This window comes from Lactuca serriola, chromosome 5, assembly GCF_051521515.1.
Source record: "Lactuca serriola cultivar US96UC23 chromosome 5, Lser_US96UC23_V15, whole genome shotgun sequence".
NCBI classification, from domain to species: Eukaryota; Viridiplantae; Streptophyta; class Magnoliopsida; order Asterales; family Asteraceae; genus Lactuca; species Lactuca serriola.
The window spans coordinates 60533537-60555457 of NC_136412.1; positions in this window are offsets into that span (position 1 = coordinate 60533537).

A 21921-nucleotide genomic window follows, 5' to 3' on the forward strand; every position below is an offset into this window, starting at 1 on the left:
TGTCTCTGAAATACAACATAAGAATATCAGAGACTCGCTCGGGCATACCTGCACTCCATAACTCAATCCTACTTGTTCCTTAGTACCCTGAGGATTCTTACTTGGAGTGCGCACTGCTACGTTGTCTTCAGTAGTACGGGCCCTATACTACCATCCATACCGTATCAGTATTCACCCCAAGTCCTCCTCCTTGGATCCCAGATCACAAGTCCTCTACATCTCGCTAGCATAGGCTACCCCTCGGTAAACCTGTCATAGCTCCTCACTGCTACCTACTCGCTCTCAAGCATCTCATAGTAGTAGAAATCTTCCTAGGCTAAGGCATCACAAATCAGGCCACTCTAGTCCTAATATGAGTACCTAGCCTACTCTAGCGTGCATAACATATCACATAATATCTCATAACACATAATGTAAGGGTATTTTGGGAAATCACTGTTCGGGCGCTGGCTGATCGTACACACTGCTCCGTTCTGCCTTTCTCAAAATCTTTTACTCTCTTAGAAAAATTGTTTATTATATGAAAAACTTTCTCGAATCCTCAGTTTGAGTTCAGATACACCCGAAGATGCACCCCAATACCTCAAAACAAGGCTCTGATACCAACTTGTAACAACATGAATTTTCAAAACAATTTTTCATTTTTAAATCATAATTTTAATCATCAAAAACAATATCAAAACAAACTGTATCCAATGCCATCATAACAAACAAATAACACAACAACTGTAAGCATAAATGCTTAGTGAGTTCCCAAAATAACACATACAACACATACGCCTTTCCAGGCCATAACTCTGTGGGACCTTCCGATCCAGTTGTCTCAGGGGACTTCCGTCCCGAATCCCAGTAGACCTTCCGGTCCTACCCGTATCGACCTTCCGGTCCGTAACCTCTTGACCTTCCGGTCCATATAATCTTGACCTTCCGGTCCTTATCATACATAACATACATAACACATACAAATCACATAACAGTATATAACACATACATCTCATAACATATAAGACCTTCTGGTCACATATAGGTACCCTTCCAGTTACAGTATAGTGAGAAGACTCACCTCAATGAAGTCGGATAAACTCTGGTGCTCAACATGCTGACCTAGCCTCCTCCTATCATTCAAATAACATCCCCGATCAATACTCTCTCATAGTCTCATGTCTAAAGATTGGGTAGAAGGCCATTCTACCCCAACCTGAACTCTCTTGAATAAGTCTTGACCAGAACCCTAAGGTCAACGGAAGTCAAAGGATAAACTTTGACCCGACTCGTAGAGTGCACATCCCTCCCCTCTACGGGTTCTTCCTGTCACGAATCGCGGGGAAACCCCGACTCGACTCGTCAAGTCAACTTATGAACTCGACGAGTTGCTTTCATGTTCATACTCAAATGACATTCTAAGGTCAGATCTGCTTCTGTAATCTACATATCTGACCTTCCCAAGCATGATAATCACGTAAAGGTCAAATCTTGGTACACATGCAATACACCCAAAGCTTCTTTTGATGGAATAACCTCTAAAATGGACTCCTAGGCTCATAACTCAAAAGGTATGGCATAAAGCAGAGTGGTAAGGACTCTCTGGACATCTTAAGGTCCAGATCTATGAATCATTTCGCCTTGTGATCTCACATACTCCAAATTTAAACTAAAAGAGGCATAAAGAAAACCCTATATTCAACTAGGATCATTATAAACACGAGAATAGCACAGATTGATACCTCCAACAGCTTCCTCTTATCAAATGGAAGTGGATCCAAGCTCCTCAACTCGCTTAGCTTGTTCTACCTCCTTCCTTCTTGCTAAAACATACAAGAAATGCTGAATTAGCCTTCCTCTTGCACCACAAACGATCTCTCTGCTCTCTAGGGTTTCTCAGGGGTGTAGTGGCCGCAAATGGAGGCCATAAAGGCCTTTGAATAGGGCACAGACCCCGAGAATTAGGGTTTCAATCTACAGCACGGACTCTTCGAGTCCACCCTTTCCGACTCGTCGAGTCCGTTTATTAATCCAGTCAGCAATCGCGTTCCTACTTGACGAGTTTATGCCTCAACTCGTCGAGTCCCTCACTTTTACTCAAAAAAATAAATGATCAAATATAATACCTGGAAATCCGGATGTTACATTTGGACATCAAGGTCTTAAGGGATTAAGCCATTAGAATGAGAAAAAGATGTTTGTACGATATGTTGGGTGTACTTCTAAGTACGCTATGTGTACTGGGTTTGAGTCCTGTAATTTGGTCATCGAAGAGTATGCCTACCGTACTCAACAGTTGGGATTTTGGGCCTTTAGACTAATTTGGGCCATTTTGGGTTTTTGGTTGTTATTGTTTAGGCCTAGTAAGGGAAGGGTAAAATGGTCTTTTACCCTAGTAGTTACGATTAAGGATTTAGACTCTCGGTTATGTTTTATGACCTAATTGTTAATTTAGGGTATTATTTGTTCATATTTAGTGCGGAGATTTCCCGGATCAGTCGTCCGAACATTTATTTGATTTTTCAGAAGATTGAGGTGAGACTTCTTATAGTATTTGTAGGTCGAAGGCAACTATGACGACCCATTGGATTATGTTATAGTATGCTAGCTGTCTTTGTGACTCTTTCATGTATTGTATGTGTTTCTATTTGTACCGTGTGGGGACCGATGCCAGGCGGGGCTTGATGAGTGTGTTGAGCGGGGCCCATCGCATGTTACTGACAGATCTGTTCCGGGTGGGGCCCGATGTCGGGTGGAGTCCAATGTCGGGCGGGGTCTGATGGTTGTCGGGCAAGGCCCATTATGTGTATGGTATGAGGTATTTTGGAGAACTCACTAAGCATTGTGATTATGGTTTCTAGTTTATGTTTCAGGTACCTTCGGTTCGAAGGGGAAGGGCTCAGGATGATCGCATTATACACATTATGACTTTCTACTTTATTGACTCTGATCTATTTTGGATTATTATTGATACACTATGATTTCTTTATGGTTTTGATAAACACATTTGGTTGATGTTTTAGTATATATAAAAATAATTTATTTGGGTTTTAGGTTTTAGGACATTAGAAGTTGGTATCAGAGCCTTGGTTTGAGGGATTCATACATACTATGGGTTGTGTTTGAACTCAAACTGAGGGTTTGGTGGAATTTTCATAATAATAAATATTTTACTAAAGTAGTTTCTAATAAAAGAAAGGTGTGTAGTGCATGAAATCGACCGAGCTCAAGTAAGTTTTCCCAAAATAACCATACATTTGTTATGTGATATACATCAATTTGTGTATTTTAAAATCACATGCTAGATTAGGACTAAGCATCTGCTCAATTACAAGATAGAATGTTAGGAGAGATGCCTTTATATGCCTACTATATGAGCTTGTAGATCTGCATGCCAGTATTGGATCAGTTAGTGATAGGATGTTCTGTTTAAGTGATGCTTGATTCGGATTACTCGATGCTCAAGTGATATTTGGTTTATGCTTTTAGGAATTTTCATTGATATCATCTAACTATTAAGCAAATGTGCTAGGTTGCAACTACTGAGATTAAATACTTTTAGAGGGTTATGTGTTACTCTATTGTGCAACTCTTTTTTGAGTCCAATAGTTGTAGTGTGAAACCTTTCATTTAAAGAATTATCTAGTGTCGGTAGTATGTAATTGCATTCCTGAAGTAGTTAGATGGTATTAAAGAGAGTTCCTTCTACAACCGATAGCAGAGAGTGGTGTGATAGTGGCTTAGGAGAGCCAAGGAAATGCTTTAGAGTAGTGAACATGTGACAACCCGATATTTCGAGACAATGTAATGTAAAACCAATCTAATCTAGGTCAAAATATAACTTTCCTAAAATCTTATTTGGGTTAAATAAAGTAGTAGGAATTGTATCAAGGTTTTCGTACATATAAAGAACCCTAAAATCCGAGTTATAACGAAGATGTTATGACCAACCAAAGATTATCGGCAAAACCGGCAACAATGATTAAACGAAAAACGCGAAGTTTCAATACAATAGTTTTTAGCCTTAAGTATCTAAATGAATGTTATAGATAACCTCAAACCGTGAGCGTACATAAAAAGAACGTCCAAATCTGACTTCGGATGAGGAAGTTATGAATTATTGAAGAAATTCCTTAATCACGTCATTTTAATAAATAAATAATAAAAATAACTTCATAATTTGCCAACGGAATCTAAACAAAAGTTGTAGATCTTAGTCTCACCTACGCGTGGATATAAAGAACGTCGAAAACGGAGTTCGTATGAAGGAGATATGAATTTTAGAAGTTTATTTAAAATAAATATAAATTTAAATATAAATTCTTGGTAATATCCGAAGGGGAGTCAGCAGATAGGACCAGAGTACGCCCTGCGTACCCTCGTATGCCCTGCGTACTCGAATCAAGGGCCTCGGATCGTCCACGTCGCCCCTATGCGAAGCTACCGACCCGCCCCATCCGACCCGTCCCATCCGATCGGTCCCATCCGAAGCCGAGGCAGTCGAGGACTCGCTCATGCATGACGTATGCGTATGCCCCGCGTACCCGAGGGTCGATTTTACTCCCAAGATTCCCGAGAATCCCGAGAAAAATCCGTTTCCCAAGACGAAACTCTGCCCGGTTTTCCATCTTGCTATCTTCAAACTTTCAAGTGAGTTCATACCCCTTTAATCAACCTTTGAAATGATTTTAAATGTTTTAAATACTTATGGGGGGGGGGGGGGGGAATACAAGTTAAATACTTATAGTTATTGCTTCAATCACATGTGATTGCATTAATCACATGTGATTAATTACTAGGGAAACCAATGATTTTATCACTGTTCAAACTGTCTATCAATCTGTTTTACTTCAAAATGTTTTACAAACCCTTTTACTTTTCAAACTTATTTACAACTGTGATTCAAACAAATGTTCCTTATACTTAAACTGTTTTATCAAACCTATGCCTTCAAATTGTTTTATAGATTGACATCAAGTCGATCTTTTCTTAAAATAATACTTATGTTTCAAATGTCTTATAAAAGCTTATTTATGCTTTTATATTATAAATTGCATGCCCATATATGTATAGATGTATAAATAATGTTTAAAGGGCTTAGGAAGGCCATCCGCCCTATTTCCTTTTTCTCGATTTGGATGTGGTCTGGTGGGATTTCGGGTGACCATCCGAAGGTCGTTTCAATATTAATTATATATCAAATATACATATATAGACATAAAAGTACTTCCATATTCATACGTACTAGACACACCATTAGTAAGTTACCATCGGGGTAACACAGGATCATACTATTACAACTGCTAGATCAATGAGTCAGTTCATTCATGAGTCCATATACAACTATACTATGAGAACATATACAACTATACTAGGAAGAGAACATATACAACTATACTAGAACGAGAAACATTACCCTTACATTAATACGTTAACAATTGTGATCCACTGTATCAGAGCATGCCTTAAATGTCATGGCCCGAGTTGTAGCTAGAATTCTCTTGGAGGGAGAGCGTGAGTTTGCGTATAGATCTATACTGGATTGATTATCCTACACCTTGCTGCTAGCTACAGCCGGACCTGCAGGTCTGCGGGTGCCAAACGTCATTCCGTTATTACGACCATTCGTATGTCGTTGTTACCAGTCGATAGCATGGTGCAATTATCACATTTTACCTTAATATAAATCCGGTTTAAGGTAGTTAGTACAGCAGTAGTTACTATAAAACTAAGCTACAGTACTACAATGATTTACCCATTACATATTTTTAGGGATAACCTCACTTGAACTTTAATGTACAAACTATATTTTGTTAAAAGATAGTTGCACTTGGGAAATTACACACTTTTACAACAAACGAACATGCAAAACAGTTAAGCCTTGGTAGAAGGTTACTTTAATAGAAAATATAGGTTTTTCTGAGAGATTCAAACTTTTACAAACACTTACATACATTTTACAACCTTATACTTGAGACACGTTCAAACATTTTTGATAACAAACACCGACACTAAAATACTTATGAACTCACCAGCTTAATGCTGATAAACTCTTTCAAAATGACTTGTATTCTCAGGTCATCAGTAGACAGGTACCGATGCCAGCTTTTGAGAAGATGGAGCGCATTCAAGACTCATCATATTATTATTTTGATTTACGTTATATTTTTGGTGTCTAAAACTATACAGAACACGCTTGTATTAAAATTATATATTTAATGCAATGGATGATGTTGTTTGCTTATTTACATTTACTGTGTTGTGATACTTTACATGACGTCCTCCGCCCCAGAACGTTTCCGCCGTTCTTGGTTATGGGGTGTGACAGAACATTATCAGAGCATTGTTTATAGTGAATCAAGTATATCAACCCATAAAAGATATACTAAACTATAAACCCATTAGGGATTAAAGCACTCTGACCAAGAGTCTATACTTTAAATATTAAAATATTTAATTAAGTATACTAGTCTGCATTCATACTAAAATCAGTGTCACAATGACAAGAACAAAAGTATTACGATTGTTAAATATCACAAGTGAGCTCGGGGATGTATGGCCAGTCCTGGGAATGGCATAGCCTGATCAACTATGCTGGTCCTAGGAGTGATTAGCATATGCCCTAGAATGGTTGTGATAGGTTAACAAGTCTAAAAACTTACCAACAATACCACAAGAAGATCAGTAGAACTTAAACTTAAAATACTATAGGTGTATTTTCTACTACTAGTTACACGTATACTATATTCTTATACCTCTCTTCTCGCGTAGATCTAAATGGCTGGATTCCATCACGGTGACCCGTACTTTCCAAATGAAGGCAATGCCGGGTGGATCGATGAATAGCCCGAAGATGAGCATCCAATCCCTTTGGATGATCACCTCGCAGAAGGCTTTTCTGATGGATCCGACTCCGAGCCTGAAGTCAACAACCTACCGCTCGTAGGTCAAGCCCCGAACAACAACCCTCGACCAGCTTTTCTAGGTTCTACTCCCTTGTGGGCAAACAACCTGAATTGCTGGAGTGATGAACAGGGTCAACCCTTACCATACTTTGGGGACCGAAGCTTTTACAACGTCAGCGATGGTGGCTCTGCTGACCGAGCTCTGCCTGTCATTATCCGCAGAATAGCTCGTAATGTCGAGCAAGGTCGAGCAGCCATCGACCGGGTCATAGAGATTGATGCCAACTCAGGTGTCAACACAGTCCGCATCCGCCGTCTTGAAGAAGACATGGAACGGACCCGGAGAACCAATGAAACCCTGCAGCAGCAGCTGGCTTCCTCACGAGCTGAAATCTTGGAACTTCGAGCTTGTTAGAGGGCTCAGGATCGACACCTTCAAGAGGTGTTTCGCCAAGTGTCCGACCTCAGGGCTCGCCTGGGGAATTCCCATCGCCGTTAGATGATGTCTAGTACATCTCTGTCTTTTGATTAAAGAATAGCCTTTAACATCTGTGCTCTAAGTAGCACTTATCTGTAAAATATTCCTAACTTTCAGTACTCTAATTAGGAATCTAAGAACTGTCAAACTTTTCTATATGGTATGATGTAAGACCTACTGTTAGGTCGATTTTCCTTGAACTTATTACATCAGTAATACCAGTATTATTGAAATCTATCTAATCTGTGGGAAAAATCTATACACTTGTGCTTTCCTACTAATATTTCTTATTGTGATTTCAAACACTCATTCAACTGTTGGGCTATGGTTAGTTAGTCCATGTGTCACTCTCACGTTGCTTACAAATTGATTCTTACCATTTTTGTTATCTTTATAAACTTATAGCTGAAAGATGCCTCCTCGCAAATCTCCCAGGAATAATCCTGAACCACCACCTCCTCCGCCTCCGGTCATCGATACTGTAGCCCTGAATGCTGTCGTAGCTGCAGCAGTGGCAACTGCCATGGCTCAATATCACTCTTCTGATGCCAGCAGAGGTGGAACCCCAGTGGAATCAACCCCGGTTGAAACCCCTGTGCGCTCGAGAGAGTGCTCATACAAGGATTTCACAAATTGCAAACCGAAGCCTTTTTACGGCACCGACGGAGTCATTGCCCTTTCGCAATGGCTCGAGAAGACTGAATCAGTCTTCAAAATCTGTTCATGCCCTGCGGCGAGTAAAGTCAAGTACGCCGCATGCACCTTTGAAGGAAAGGCCCTGACATGGTGGAACGGCCATGTTAAGGCACTAACTCTCGTCGTAGCCAACGACATAGGCTGGGAAACAATGAAAGACCTCATGACTGAGGAATACTGCCCGAGGGGCGAGATCCAGAAACTGGAGCAGGAACTTTGGAACCTGACGATGAAGGGCACCAACATGGTCGCTTATACTGCCCGATTCAGCGAGCTGGTGGCCCTCTGCCCCAATATGGTTCCCACCGAGGGGAAGAAGATCGAGAGGTACATATGGGGGCTAGTGCCTCCGTATCAGGGGAATGTTCTAGCATCAAACCCCGCTACCTTCGACAGTGCCAAGCGATTGGCACAACGACTCATTGACCATGGAGTCAAAACCCCTGCAACCACAACCACCCTAGCCATCCCGGAACCCTCCAAACCCGCTGATACTAAGCGGAAATTCTGGGATGAAAAGAAGAAGCAACAGGCTACCAAAAAGCAGCAAATTGTGGCAATACATGCCGCAATAACCCCTGTTGCTGCTACTACTGCTCCGGTGGGTCGGTATGCTGGAAGTTCGCCCAAGTGCAACAAATGCAACTACCACCACAACGGCCCCTGCCGTGAAATGCAGTGCTCTAACTGCAACAGGAAAGGACACACCGTCCGTTTCTGTAAGTTGCCGGCACAACCTATCAACCAAGTCCCTGGCTCTGGCGCGAGCCCGACCTACTATGGATGTGGCGAAGCAGGCCACTATAAGAGGGACTGCCCCAAAGCAAAGAATGCTGGTGGAGCAGGAAGGGTACTAGCTATAGGCCACGGGGAAGCAGTTGCTGACCCGACAGTGGTGACTGGTATGTTCCTCCTCGATAACTCCTATGCATGCATTCTGTTCGATAGTGGAGTGGAGCGAAGCTTCGTAAACCATAAATTTGCTCGCATGCTTAATCAACCACCGCACGCACTCAAAGAACTATTCACAGTAGAAATGGCTAATGGAAAAACTGAAAGTACGAGTAGCATATACTTAGGTTGTACCCTAACTCTAGATAACCATTCATTCCCAATCGACCACATGCTAGTCTCAATAAAAAGTTTCGACGTTATCATTGGCATGGATTGGTTAAGCCTTCATCGCGCCGACATCATGTGCTACGAGAAAGCAGTCCGTCTAAACCTTCCGTCTAACGAAACTCTTATAGTCTACGGCGACAAACCCGGTGCAAGTCTTCGCATCATATCAAGTATTCAAGCACAGAAGTATCTGTGTAAGGAATACCATGCATTCCTTGCTCACGTCGTCGACACGAGCCTCGAAACGAAAGAACTAAAGAACATCCCTGTAGTGAGCGACTTCCTCGACATTTTCCCAGAAGAACTACACGGGTTACCCCCGCAACGACAGGTCGAGTTCATAATCGACTTAGTCCCAGGAGCTACCCCAGTAGCCAAGTCGCCCTACCGCTTAGCACCAGCTGAGATGCAGGAACTCTCTGGTCAACTTAACGAACTGCTCAGCAAGGGCTTTATAAGACCGAGTTTCTCACCTTGGGGAGCACCAGTCTTGTTTTTTAAGAAGAAAGACGGATCATTCCGTATGTGTATTGACTACAGAGAACTCAACAAACTGACGGTCAAGAATCGTTACCCTCTGCCTCGCATAGATGATCTATTCGACCAACTGCAAGGGGCGAACTATTTTTCTAAGATTGATCTGAGATCCGGATATCACCAGTTACGAGTGCTAGAGGAGGATGTGCCGAAGACAGCCTTCCGAACTCGTTACAGACATTACGAGTTCGTGGTGATGCCATTCGGATTGACCAATGCGCTCGCAGTCTTCATGGATCTGATGAATAGAGTATGCCGACCTTACTTGGATCAGTTCGTCATCGTTTTCATTGACGACATCCTGATCTACTCCCGAAGTAAGAAAGAGCATGGCGATCACCTGCGACAAGTTCTAGAGACATTATGAAAAGAGAAGCTTTATGCGAAGTTCTCGAAATGTGAATTTTGGATCTGGAGAGTCGAATTCTTAGGACACGTGGTAAGCGAAGAGGGAATCCACGTGGACCCATCCAAAATTAAAGCCATTGAGAACTGGTCAGCACCTAAGACGCCTACAGAAATTCGTCAATTTCTAGGTCTCGCTGGCTACTACCGCAGATTCATTCAGAACTTCTCTCGAATAGCGAAACCTCTTACAACCCTAACCCAGAAAGGCGTGGCCTTTGACTGGGAAGAGAAACAAGAAAGAGCGTTCCAAACGCTCAAACGAGCCTTATGCACCACACCAATACTATCCCTTCCCGAAGGAATAAAAGACTTCGTAGTCTATTGCGATGCATCGAATCAAGGGCTCGGATGTGTCCTGATGCAGCGAGGTAAGGTCATCGCCTATGCCTCGAGACAGTTGAAGACACACAAGGTTAACTACATGACCCACGATCTTGAAGATCTGGAGACATTACTTGTATGGAACGAAGAGCACTATCTTTACCGACCACAAGAGTTTACAACACATTTTCGATCAAAAGGAGCTCAACATGAGACAACGACGGTGGGTCGAGCTACTCAGTGATTACGAATGTGATATTCGTTATCATCCGGGTAAAGCCAACGTAGTAGCAGATGCCCTAAGTCGGAAAGAATATTATGGTCGCAAAGTCAAGTCATTGTCAATAACCATCCATTCACACTTGTCTAAGCAAATTCAGGCGGCTCAACTTGAAGCCATGAAACCTGAAAGTATGACGAGTGAATCCCTTAGAGGAATGGACAAGAAATTAGAAGCCAAGGGTGACGGAGCCTTATATTTCATGAACCGGATCTGGACACCGAAACACGGTGGTTTCCGAGACTTGGTCATGACCGAGGCGCACAACACTCGGTATTCCGTCCACCTAGGTTCAGATAAGATGTATCTGGGTCTTAAAAAGCTATACTGGTGGCCTAATATGAAAGCAGAGATTGCTACCTTCGTAAGTAAATGCCTTACTTGCGCAAAGGTTAAGGTCGAGTACCAGAAGCCCTCTGGTTTATTGCAACAACCAGAGATCCCGGAATGGAAGTGGGAGCGGATCACTATGGATTTCATAACCAAGTTGCCCAAGACAACGGGTGGACTTGACACCATATGGGTCATCGTTGATAGATTGACCAAGTCTGCACACTTCCTGCCTATCAAAGAAACCGACAAGATGGAGAAATTTACGAGAACATACATTAGGGAAATCGTACGGCTACATGGTTTACCTATGTCCATTATCTCCGATAGAGATAGTAGGTTCACCTCAAGATTTTGGCAATCACTACAACATTCCCTAGGAACAAGGCTGGACATGAGCACAGCCTACCATCCTCAGACCGACGGACAGAGTGAGAGGACCATCCAAACACTGGAAGATATGTTGCGAGCCTGCGTGATTGACTTTGGGAAGGCATGGGATACTCATTTACCCCTTGTTGAGTTTTCCTATAATAACAGTTATCACACGAGCATCAGGGCTGCTCCATTTGAAGCTCTCTATGGCCGAAAGTGCAGATCCCCTCTATGCTGGGCTGAGGTGGGTGATACCCAATTAGCCAGGGGGCAAGCTTCCGACAGTACTCTCACCGGTCCGGAGATCATTCGGGAAACGACAGAGAAAATCGTTCAGATCCGTGAACGATTGAAAGCCTCTAGAGACCGACAGAAGAGCTACGCTGATAAACGAAGAAAACCTTTGGAATTTCAGGTGGGAGACCGAGTCCTTCTCAAAGTCTCACCCTGGAAGGGCTTGATACACTTCGGCAAGCGTGGGAAGCTTAATCCGAGGTACATAGGGCCTTTCGAGATTCTAGCAAGAGTCGGCCCCGTAGCTTACAAACTCGACCTACCAGACGCACTTCGTAACGTACATTCTACATTCCACGTATCTAACTTGAAAAAGTGTCTATCCGACGAGACTCTTGTAATCCCACTCGACGAGATCGAGATCAACGAGAGCCTCAACTTCGTGGAAGAACCTGTAGAGATCATGGACCGTGAGGTCAAGCAGACAAAGCAAAGCCGTATCCCTATCGTGAAGGTTCGCTGGAACGCCAAGCAAGGACCGGAATTCACTTGGGAACGTGAGGATCAGATGAAACTGAAATACCGTCAACTTTTTGCTTAGTTATTTGTAATTTCTTACTTGCTTAAATTCTAATTTCGGGACGAAATTCCTTCTAACGGGGGAATGATGTGACAACCCGATATTTCGAGACAATGTAATGTAAAACCAATCTAATCTAGGTCAAAATATAACTTTCCTAAAATCTTATTTGGGTTAAATAAAGTAGTAGGAATCGTATCAAGGTTCTCGGCAAAACCGGCAACAACGATTAAACGAAAAATGCGAAGTTTCAATACAATAGTTTTTAGCCTTAAGTATCTAAATGAAAGTTATAGATAACCTCAAACCGTGAGCGTACATAAAAAGAACGTCCAAATCTGACTTCGGATGAGGAAGTTATGAATTTTTGAAGAAATTCCTTAATCACGTCATTTTAATAAATAAATAATAAAAATAATTTAATAATTTGCCAACGGAATCTAAACGAAAGTTGTAGATCTTAGTCTCACCTACGCGTGGATATAAAGAACGTCGAAAACGGAGTTCGTATGAAGGAGATATGAATTTTAGAAGTTTATTTAAAATAAATATAAATTTAAATATAAATTCTTGGTAATATCCGAAGGGGAGTCAGCAGATAGGACCGGAGTACGCCCTGCGTACCCTCGTACGCCCCGCGTACTCGAATCAAGGGCCTCGGATCGTCCACGTCGCCCCTATGCGAAGCTACCGACCCGCCCCATCCGACCCATCCCATCCGATCCGTCCCATCCGAAGCCGAGGCAGTCGAGGACTCGCTCATGCATGACGTACGCGTACGCGCTGCGTACGAGCGTACGCCCCGCGTACCGAGGCTTCTCAGACCCCCTATAAATAGAAATGCGAGGGTTCCGGGAAAATCACCCCATTTCTCTCCTTTCTCTCACGATCTTGCCTCGATTTCCCTGCCCGTTCAAACCCGAAGCTCTGGTCTTTTGCTCAAGTCCCGAGGGTCGATTTTACTCCCGAGATTCTCGAGAATCCCGAGAAAACTGCCACAAGGTATGCTAATCGTTATTATGTGACTTTTACAGATGATTATAGTAGATATGGTTATGTCTACTTAATAAAGCGTAATTCAGAGACTTTTGAATGTTTAAAGAGTTTAAACAAGATGTCGAGAATCAATTGGGCATGAAAATTAAGATGATCTGATCCGATCGAGGTGGTGACTATCTTAGTACAAAGTTCCTCGACTATCTTAACGAATATGGGATTGTCTCACAATTGACACCTCCTAGGACACCACAATTGAATGGTGTGGCTGAGAGGAATAATCGAACCTTGTTGGACATGGTTCGTTCCATGATGAGTCGAGCTTCACTACCAATCTCATTCCGGGGGCATGCCTTAGAGACTGCCGCCCATATCCTTAATCTAGTCCCTACAAAGAAAGTTGCCAAAACTCCTCATGAGATGTGGACTGGAAAAGTTCCTAATCTAGACCACATCAAGATTTGGGGTTGCGAGGCTTTCGTGAGGCGTGAGACTCACGATAAGCTCGAACCTCGAAGTGAGAGGTGTATTTTCATCGGCTACCATCAGAAATCCTTTGGTTACCGCTTCTACAGACCCAGTGAGAATGTGGTCCTTGTAGCAAGGATGGGTGTCTTGAGAGAGAGAGAGAGAGAGAGAGAGAGTTCATAAGCCAAGGTAACAGTGGGAGGCAAATTGACCTCGAAGAAATTCAAGAGTCAAGTGGTGAAGGAACTTCAAATTCTAACAGTCAACCTGAGGAGGAAACTCCTGTTGATCCAATTACTGCGGAATGCACCTGGGCATTACTATGGTTTTCATATTACTGTGGAAGGTGATACACTTATCAGTGATGAGACACTGGTAAGTCTGGATGAACCTAACAACTATGTAGAAGCCATGGTAGGCCCCGAGTCTTCTAAATGGAAAGAGGCAATGGAAAGCGAGATACAATCCATGTATGACAATCAAGTTTGGAACTTGGTTGGCAATGTACCAGGTCGCAAGACAGTTGGGTGCAAATGGATCTTCAAAAAGAAGACCAACATGGATGGTAATGTACACACTTACAAGGCGTGACTGGTTGCAAAGGGCTTTTCTAAAACTCCGGGAGTTGATTATGATGAGTCCTTTTCACCGGTAGCAAAGATTAAGTCTATTGGGGTTATGTTAGCCATTGATGCATTTCATGACTATGAAATATGGAAAATGGATGTCAAAACCACTTTCCTTAATGGAAAGTTGGCTGAGGATGTTTACATGAGTCAGCCAGAGGGTTTTGTCAGTACATAGTACCCTAATAGAGTGTGTAAGCTTGAGAAATCCATCTATGGATTGAAACAACCACCTCGCAGATGGAATCTTTGTTTCGATGAGAAAGTCAAAGAGTTTGGCTTTTTGAGGAGTGAAGATGAATCTTGTGTGTATGTCAAGGCTAGTGGGAGTATAGTTAGCTTTTTGGTACTGTATGTGGATGACATAATACACATAGGAAATGACATCCCAACCTTGCAGGAAGTGAAGTCCTGGCTTGGGAATTGTTTCGCTATGAAAGACCTAGGAGAAGCTGCCTATATTCTAGGGATAAGGATTCTGAGAAACCTGAGTAAAAGACTAATAGGACTTAGTCAGAGTAACTACTTGGATAAGGTGTTGAATAGGTTCAACATGCAGGATTCCAAGAAAAGAGAGTTACCTATCCAGAGTAACGCCAGATTGAGTAAGACTCAAAGCCCGAGTACCGAGGCTGAGATAGCAGAAATGAGTCGAGTACCTTATGCTTCCGCTGTAGGCTCGATCATGTATGCTATGACTTGTACTCGTCCTGATGTAGCCTTTGCTTTGAGCATTGGTAGCAGATATTAGGGGAATCCTGGCAAGGATCATTGGACCGCGATAATGAATATCCTCAAGTACCTGCGGAGGACTAAGGACTGGGTCCTTACCCTCGGTGGGAGTGATGAATTGAGAGTTGTAGGGTATAGTGATGTTAGCTTCCAGACTGATATAGATAATTTCCGCTCTCAGTCAGGCTGAGTCTTTACCTTAAACGAAGCAGCAATAACTTGGAAAAGTTCCAAGCAGGAGAGAGTGGCTGATTCAACTTGCGAATAAGAGTATATAGCAGCAAGCGAGGCAACGAATGAGGCAATATGGCTGAAGAGCTTCATTGGAGATCTTGGAGTAGTACTAGCTATAAAGGAGCCTATGGAAATTTTATGTGATAGTGAAAGTGCAGTTGCCTTAGCGAAAGAACCATGGGATCATGGGAGATCCAAACACATCGATAGAAAATACCATTTCTTCAGACATCGAAAAGAAGAAGGATCCCTCATGGCAAAGAGGGTATCATTGTGTAAGGACGTAAATTTTCAAAACAATTTTTCATTTTTCAAACAACATAATTATCATTGAAAGATTCTCAAATCTCATGTTCAACAATTGTCATCATGTTAAAACATATCCTAAGATCACAAATAAAATCCTCGGTCTGTGTATACGGATCATGCCGGCACCTTCCCGCGATCATCACTAGTACCTGAAACACATAACACATAAGACTGTAAGCATAAATGCTGAGTGAGTTCCCCAAAATACCACAGACAACACATATTAGTGAGACCCTCCAGTCCCATAACTCTGTGGACCCTCTGGTCCTAACTCTGTGGACCTTTCGGTCCTACTCTGTAAACTCTGAATCACACATAGCACATAATCACATAGATATCATATCATAAAATAGCATACAACATACTCTATCACATAACTCTAATTACCACTCTAGGTAAAGTATAGTGAGAAGACTCACCTCGGGTAACTCGGTATATCTTGAACTCAGAAATACTGATCTAGCCTCCGCCTAATCACATAAAATAATTAATCTACTCAATACGACTCTCAAAGGATAGGCTATTGCCTCTCTAAGTTTTCTTAGGAGGGTAAAAGACCATTTTACCCATCCAATGCATCAAAAGTCCAAACATTGACTAGACCCTAAAAGTCTATGGTCAACTTTGACCAGACTCGTCGAGTGCACATAGGTGACTCAGCGAGTCCAAACATGTCCTCTGGGTCTATCTAAACCTCACTCGACTTGTCGAGTGCACCTTCCACTCGATGGGTTACAGCTGGTCATGAATCGCGGGGCAACCCGACTCGACTCATCGAGTCCCCTTATGGACTCGGCGAGTTCCTTCCATGGCAACACTCAAACGACCTTCTAAGGTCATATCTGCTTCTCCAACTAGTAGATCTAACCTTCATGCACAGAAAAGTTACGAAAAGGTTCTAACTTTAGGCCCATGCATCACACTATCATCTCTATATGCCAAAATAACCCTTAATATGATAATCTAGGCCCCAAAACTCATAAAGGATTGCATAAAGCTGAAGAATTGGGACTCTCTGGACCTCTCAAGGTCCAGATCTGATAATACTGTCACAAGGGGACATCACACACACACACTAGATCTTTTACCAAAAGTGAAGAGAAGAAATCCTAGGTTCATGAAATCTATTAGTCAAGTGAAGATAGACTTGAATCCTTACCTCCTACAGCAACTCTGAACGAAATGATGGAAGATTTGAGTCCCACAAGTCAGCCTAGGTCGAAATCCTTCCTTCCCTTTGCTAAAACACACCAAATAATGATGAATTTGCTCTCCTCTTTCTCTACAAGCTTCCTCTCTGCTCTCTAGGGTTCTCAGGGGTGTAGTGGCCGTAAATGAATGCCATAAAGGTCTTTAAATAGGGCACATGCCCAATGATTTAGGGTTTCTGCCACCAGCATAGACTCGTCGAGTCACCTAGCCGACTCGATGAGTCCATTCATTAATCTAGTCAACGAATCGCGATCCTACTCGACGAGTATAGGCGTCAACTCGTCGAGTCCCTCTCTTTAACTCAAAATAAAAGGTCAAAATAAAATACCTGGGAATCCAGATGTTACAATTCTCCCCCACTAGAATCAGACTTCTCACTCAAAGTCTCACTCTGCAAACAACTCTGGATGCTGCTCCCGCATCTCCAACTCCAGCTCCTAAGTCAGCTCGGACCCTCTCCGATGTTGCCACTGGACCTGAACCAGGGGCACCTCCTTGTTCCTCAGAACCTTGACCTTTCGATCCTGGATCACGATCGGTCTCTCAACATAATTCAGGCTCACATCAAATTAAATATCCTCCAGCGGCACCACCGCCGACTTGTCGGCTATACACTTCCTCAACTGAGACACGTGGAAGGTATCATGTATCTAGCTCAACTCCGCAGGTAGCTCCAAACGATACGCTACTCTACCCACCCTCATGGTCACCCGAAACGGACCAATGTACCGGGGTCCCAACTTGCCCCTTTTCCTGAATCGGATCACTCCTTTCCACGGAGATACCTTCAGGAGAACTAAGTCTCCCACCTGGAACTCGAGCTCGGATCGTCGCATATCCGCATAGCTCTTCTGGCGACTCTGGGCTATCAACAATCTCTGTCTGACCTGCTGTATCTACTCTATCATCTGAAGCACTATCTCGGTGCTACCCATCACTCGCTGCCCTACCTCTCCCCAACAGATCGGAGTCCGAGACCTCCTCCCATACAACAACTTAAAGGGAGGCATGCCAATACTCGAATGGTGGTTGTTGTTATAGGAAAACTCATCCAATGGTAGAAACGTGTTCCAACTCCCTCCGAAGTCCAACACACATGCTCGAAGCATGTCCTCGAGTGTCTGAATTGTTCGCTCAGTCTGACCGTCCGTCTGTGGGTGGTAAGCGGTACTGAGATAAAGCCTCGTGCCCAACTCCTCATCGAACTTCTTCTAGAACTTGGAAGTGAAACTTACATCTCGATTTGACACAATCGAGATCGACACTCCATGCCGCAATACCACCTCCCTCACATACAACTCTGCCAGCCTCTCAGCTGAAGAGCTCTCACTAATAGCAAGAAAGTGAGCGCTCTTCGTCATCTGGTCAACGATTGCCCAAATTGCATTGACACCCCTCGCAGTCCTCAGCAATTTGGTGATAAAATCCATAGAAATTATTCCCACTTCCACTGGGGAATCTCAAGTGGCTGCAACTTGCCCTGCGGATGCTGGTGCTCGGCCTTAACCCTAGGACAGGTCAAGCACCTCTCAACGAACCACGCTATATCCCACTTCATACGAGGCCACCAATATTCTCTTTTCAGGTCCAAATACATCTTAGTGGCCCCGGGATGGATCGAGAATCTCGACATATACACCTCCTCCATCAGTATGGTATGTGACCCTCCCGTGAACGACACCCAAATATGACCCTGAAAGGTCATAAGCCCTCGTCTATCGATAACGAACTCAGATATCTGCCCGATCACCCGCTCTCACTTGCGGTTCTCTGGTCTCACCGCCTCTTCCTGGGCCCCTCGAATGCTATCCAACATCGGAGTCACCACCGTCAATCTCATACAAACGTCTCGTATCAGGGCACTCTCTGCCCCACGAATCAGGGCATCGGCTACCACGTTAGCCTTGCCCGGGTGGTACAGGATCTCACCATCATAATCCTTTACCACATCCAACCATCTCCTCTGGCGCATATTTAGGTTGGGCTGATCCATCAAATACTTCAAGATCTTGTGGTCCGTGTATATGGTACACCGAACCCCATAAAAATAGTGACACCAGATCTTAAGGGCGAACATTACGACCCCCAACTCCAAATCGTGGGTGGGATATCTCACCTCGTGAGGTTTCAACTGCCTCGATACGTACGCTATCACATGCCCTCTCTGCATAAGCACTGCACCTAAACCCGATATCCGCGCATCACAATATACTACAAAATCCTCCATCCCCTCTGGAAGGGCTAACACTGGGGCCTCACATAATCACTAGTGAAGAGTCTCAAATGAAGCCTGCTGCTCTGGACCAACTGAAAGTCACGCCCTTCCGGGTCAAACTGGTGAGAGGAACAACAATCTTGGAGAAATCCCTGATAAATCTCCGATAATAGCCAGCCAAGCCCAGAAAAGTCCTGATCTCGGTGGGGGATCTTGGCACCTCCCAATTCATTACCGCCTCAATCTTGGCCGGGTCGACCAATCACCTCTCAACGAACCACGCTACATCCCACTTCGTACAAGGCCACCAATATTCTCTTTTCAGGTCCAAATACATCTTAGTGGCCCCGGGATGGATTGAGAATCTCGACCTGTGCACCTCCTCCATCAGTATGGTATGTGCCCCACCCATGAACGACACCCAAATCCGACCCTGAAAGGTCATAAGCCCTCGTCTATCGGTAACAAACTCAGATATCTGCCCGATCACCTGCTCTCTCTTGCGGTTCTCTGGTCTCACTGCCTCTGCCTGGGCCCCTCCAATGCTATCCAACATCGGAGTCACCGCCGTCAATCTCTTACAAATGTCTCGTATCGGGTCTTGTTAGACCCAAACATCTCCGATATCTCAGCCCGGATGGCCGCATCCACCTCCTCATGAATCAACTTGCGGATCTTCTCATCACTAACACCGTTTCTCTCAAGGGTATGGCGTGCCCCAAACGTCATGTCTCTATGAAATACAATATAAAAAATATTAGAGACCCACTCGAGCATACTTGCACTCGATAACTCAATCCTACTAGCTCTTCAGTACCCTAAGGATTCTTACTTGGATTGTGCACTGATCCGAAGTTTCAAGTAGTACGGGCCATTATACTATCATCCACACCGCATCGGTATTCATCCTAAGTCCTACTCCTAGGATCCCAGATCACAAGTACTCTAACCTTGTTACGCATAGGCTACTCTCTAGCAGACCTCTCATACACTCCTCGCTGCTACCTATTCACTCTTAAGCATTTCATAGCAGCAGAAATCTCCTAGGCTAAGGCATCACAAATCAGGCTACTTTAGGCCTAATACGAGTACCTAGCCTACTCTAGCATGCATAAAATATCATAACGTATCTCATAACACATAATGTAAGGGTATTTTGGGAAATCACCATTCGGGTGCTGGCTGACCGTACACGCACCTCTGTTCTGCTCGTCTCAAAACCTTTTACTCTATTTAGAAAAATTGTTTTATTGCGAAAAATTCCTCAAATCCTCAGTTTGAGTTCAGATACGCCCAAAGGTGCGTCCGATCCCTCAAACCAAGGCTCTAATACCAACTTGTAACGATGTAAATTTTCAAAACAATTTTTCATTTTTCAAACAACATAATTATCATTTAAACATTCTCAAATCTCATGTTCAACAAATGTCATCAAGTTAAAACATATCCCAAGATCACAAATAAAATCTTCGGTCTGTGTGTACGGATCATGTCGGCGCCTTCCCGCGATCGTCACCAATACCTGAAACACATAACTGTCACACCCCAAAACCGGAACGGTGGAAACGTACTGGGGTGGAGGACGTCATGTAATGTATCATAACAATGCATAGTAGTAAACAAGCAACAACATCATCATCCATTGCATTAATAGGATAATTTTAGTTACAAGTGTGTTCTTTCATAGTATAAGACAACATAATGAACAATCAAAATAAAATAGGAGTCTTGATTTCTCCGTCTTCACAAAACCTGGTCGTCGTACCTGTCTATTTGTGACCTGAGAATACAAGTGTTTTGAAAGCGAGTATCAGCAATAAAGCTGGTGAATTCATAAGTATTAATGTGTCTTAGATTTGTAAAACTGGAAAGTAAAGACTTGTGAACATTTGGAAAAAGTTAGTATAAGTATGAACTGTTCGAAAATAGTTTGAAAACGTTTGAATACCCTAGAAAATCCCTATGATTTCTATTAGTATAAAGAGTAGTCTTCTACCAAGACTAGACTGTTTTGTAAGTAACGAAGATGGTTTTTACCTTGTATGACCACTATTAACAATATATATAGTCTACCTCGTTGTTTATGTGAATGTATCACAAAATAAAAGTAATAGGAAAATATATCCATGTAAGTGTTATCCTTTTGTATTAGGATCAACCCGACATCGCGACTGCCGAAATAGTAATAACCTTGGACGTCCGTATAGATGTTCATTAACCGTAGGCATCTATAGATGTTCATTACCTCTGTTGCTAACAGTTGGGTGCCGAAATGGTTAGTCCCGTCGAGTAACTAGTCTTCTCACGAGACCCACTGTAAGTAGGTAATAATATGATTGGTAGTCCCTATTCTACATTTGGAACTAAAGGTGACTTTTGCAACGAATCGCTAGGTCAAAATCCATATTTATTACCAAATCATATATAAGCCCAAACTATACCTATAATAGCTTACTAGGGATATATGAACGTATACCTTTGCTACCCAAAGGTACTGAATTGACTGACTAGAACTATTATGTCCGTATATGTACACATGATATATAACTAATATTTAGAAGACCTTTGGACGGATACCCGTTACCCTACCAGACCACATCCCAACGAGGAAAAGGAAATAAAGCGGGTTAGCCTTCCTAAGTATCTATGTAAAGGTATCCAAGTAAGTGTACTCAAGTAAGTGTATCCATGTAAGTGTATTCAAGTAAGTGTATCCATGTAAGTGTATTCAAATAAGTGTATCCCATCATATATCATTTAGTATAGACTCATGAATGAACCGACTCTGGTGTATTCCTTGTACTTGGAATGGTAAGTAGTAAATCCTAACTATAACTATAATAGTTACTAGTAAGGTACAAGTATACTGAAGGTATACCTT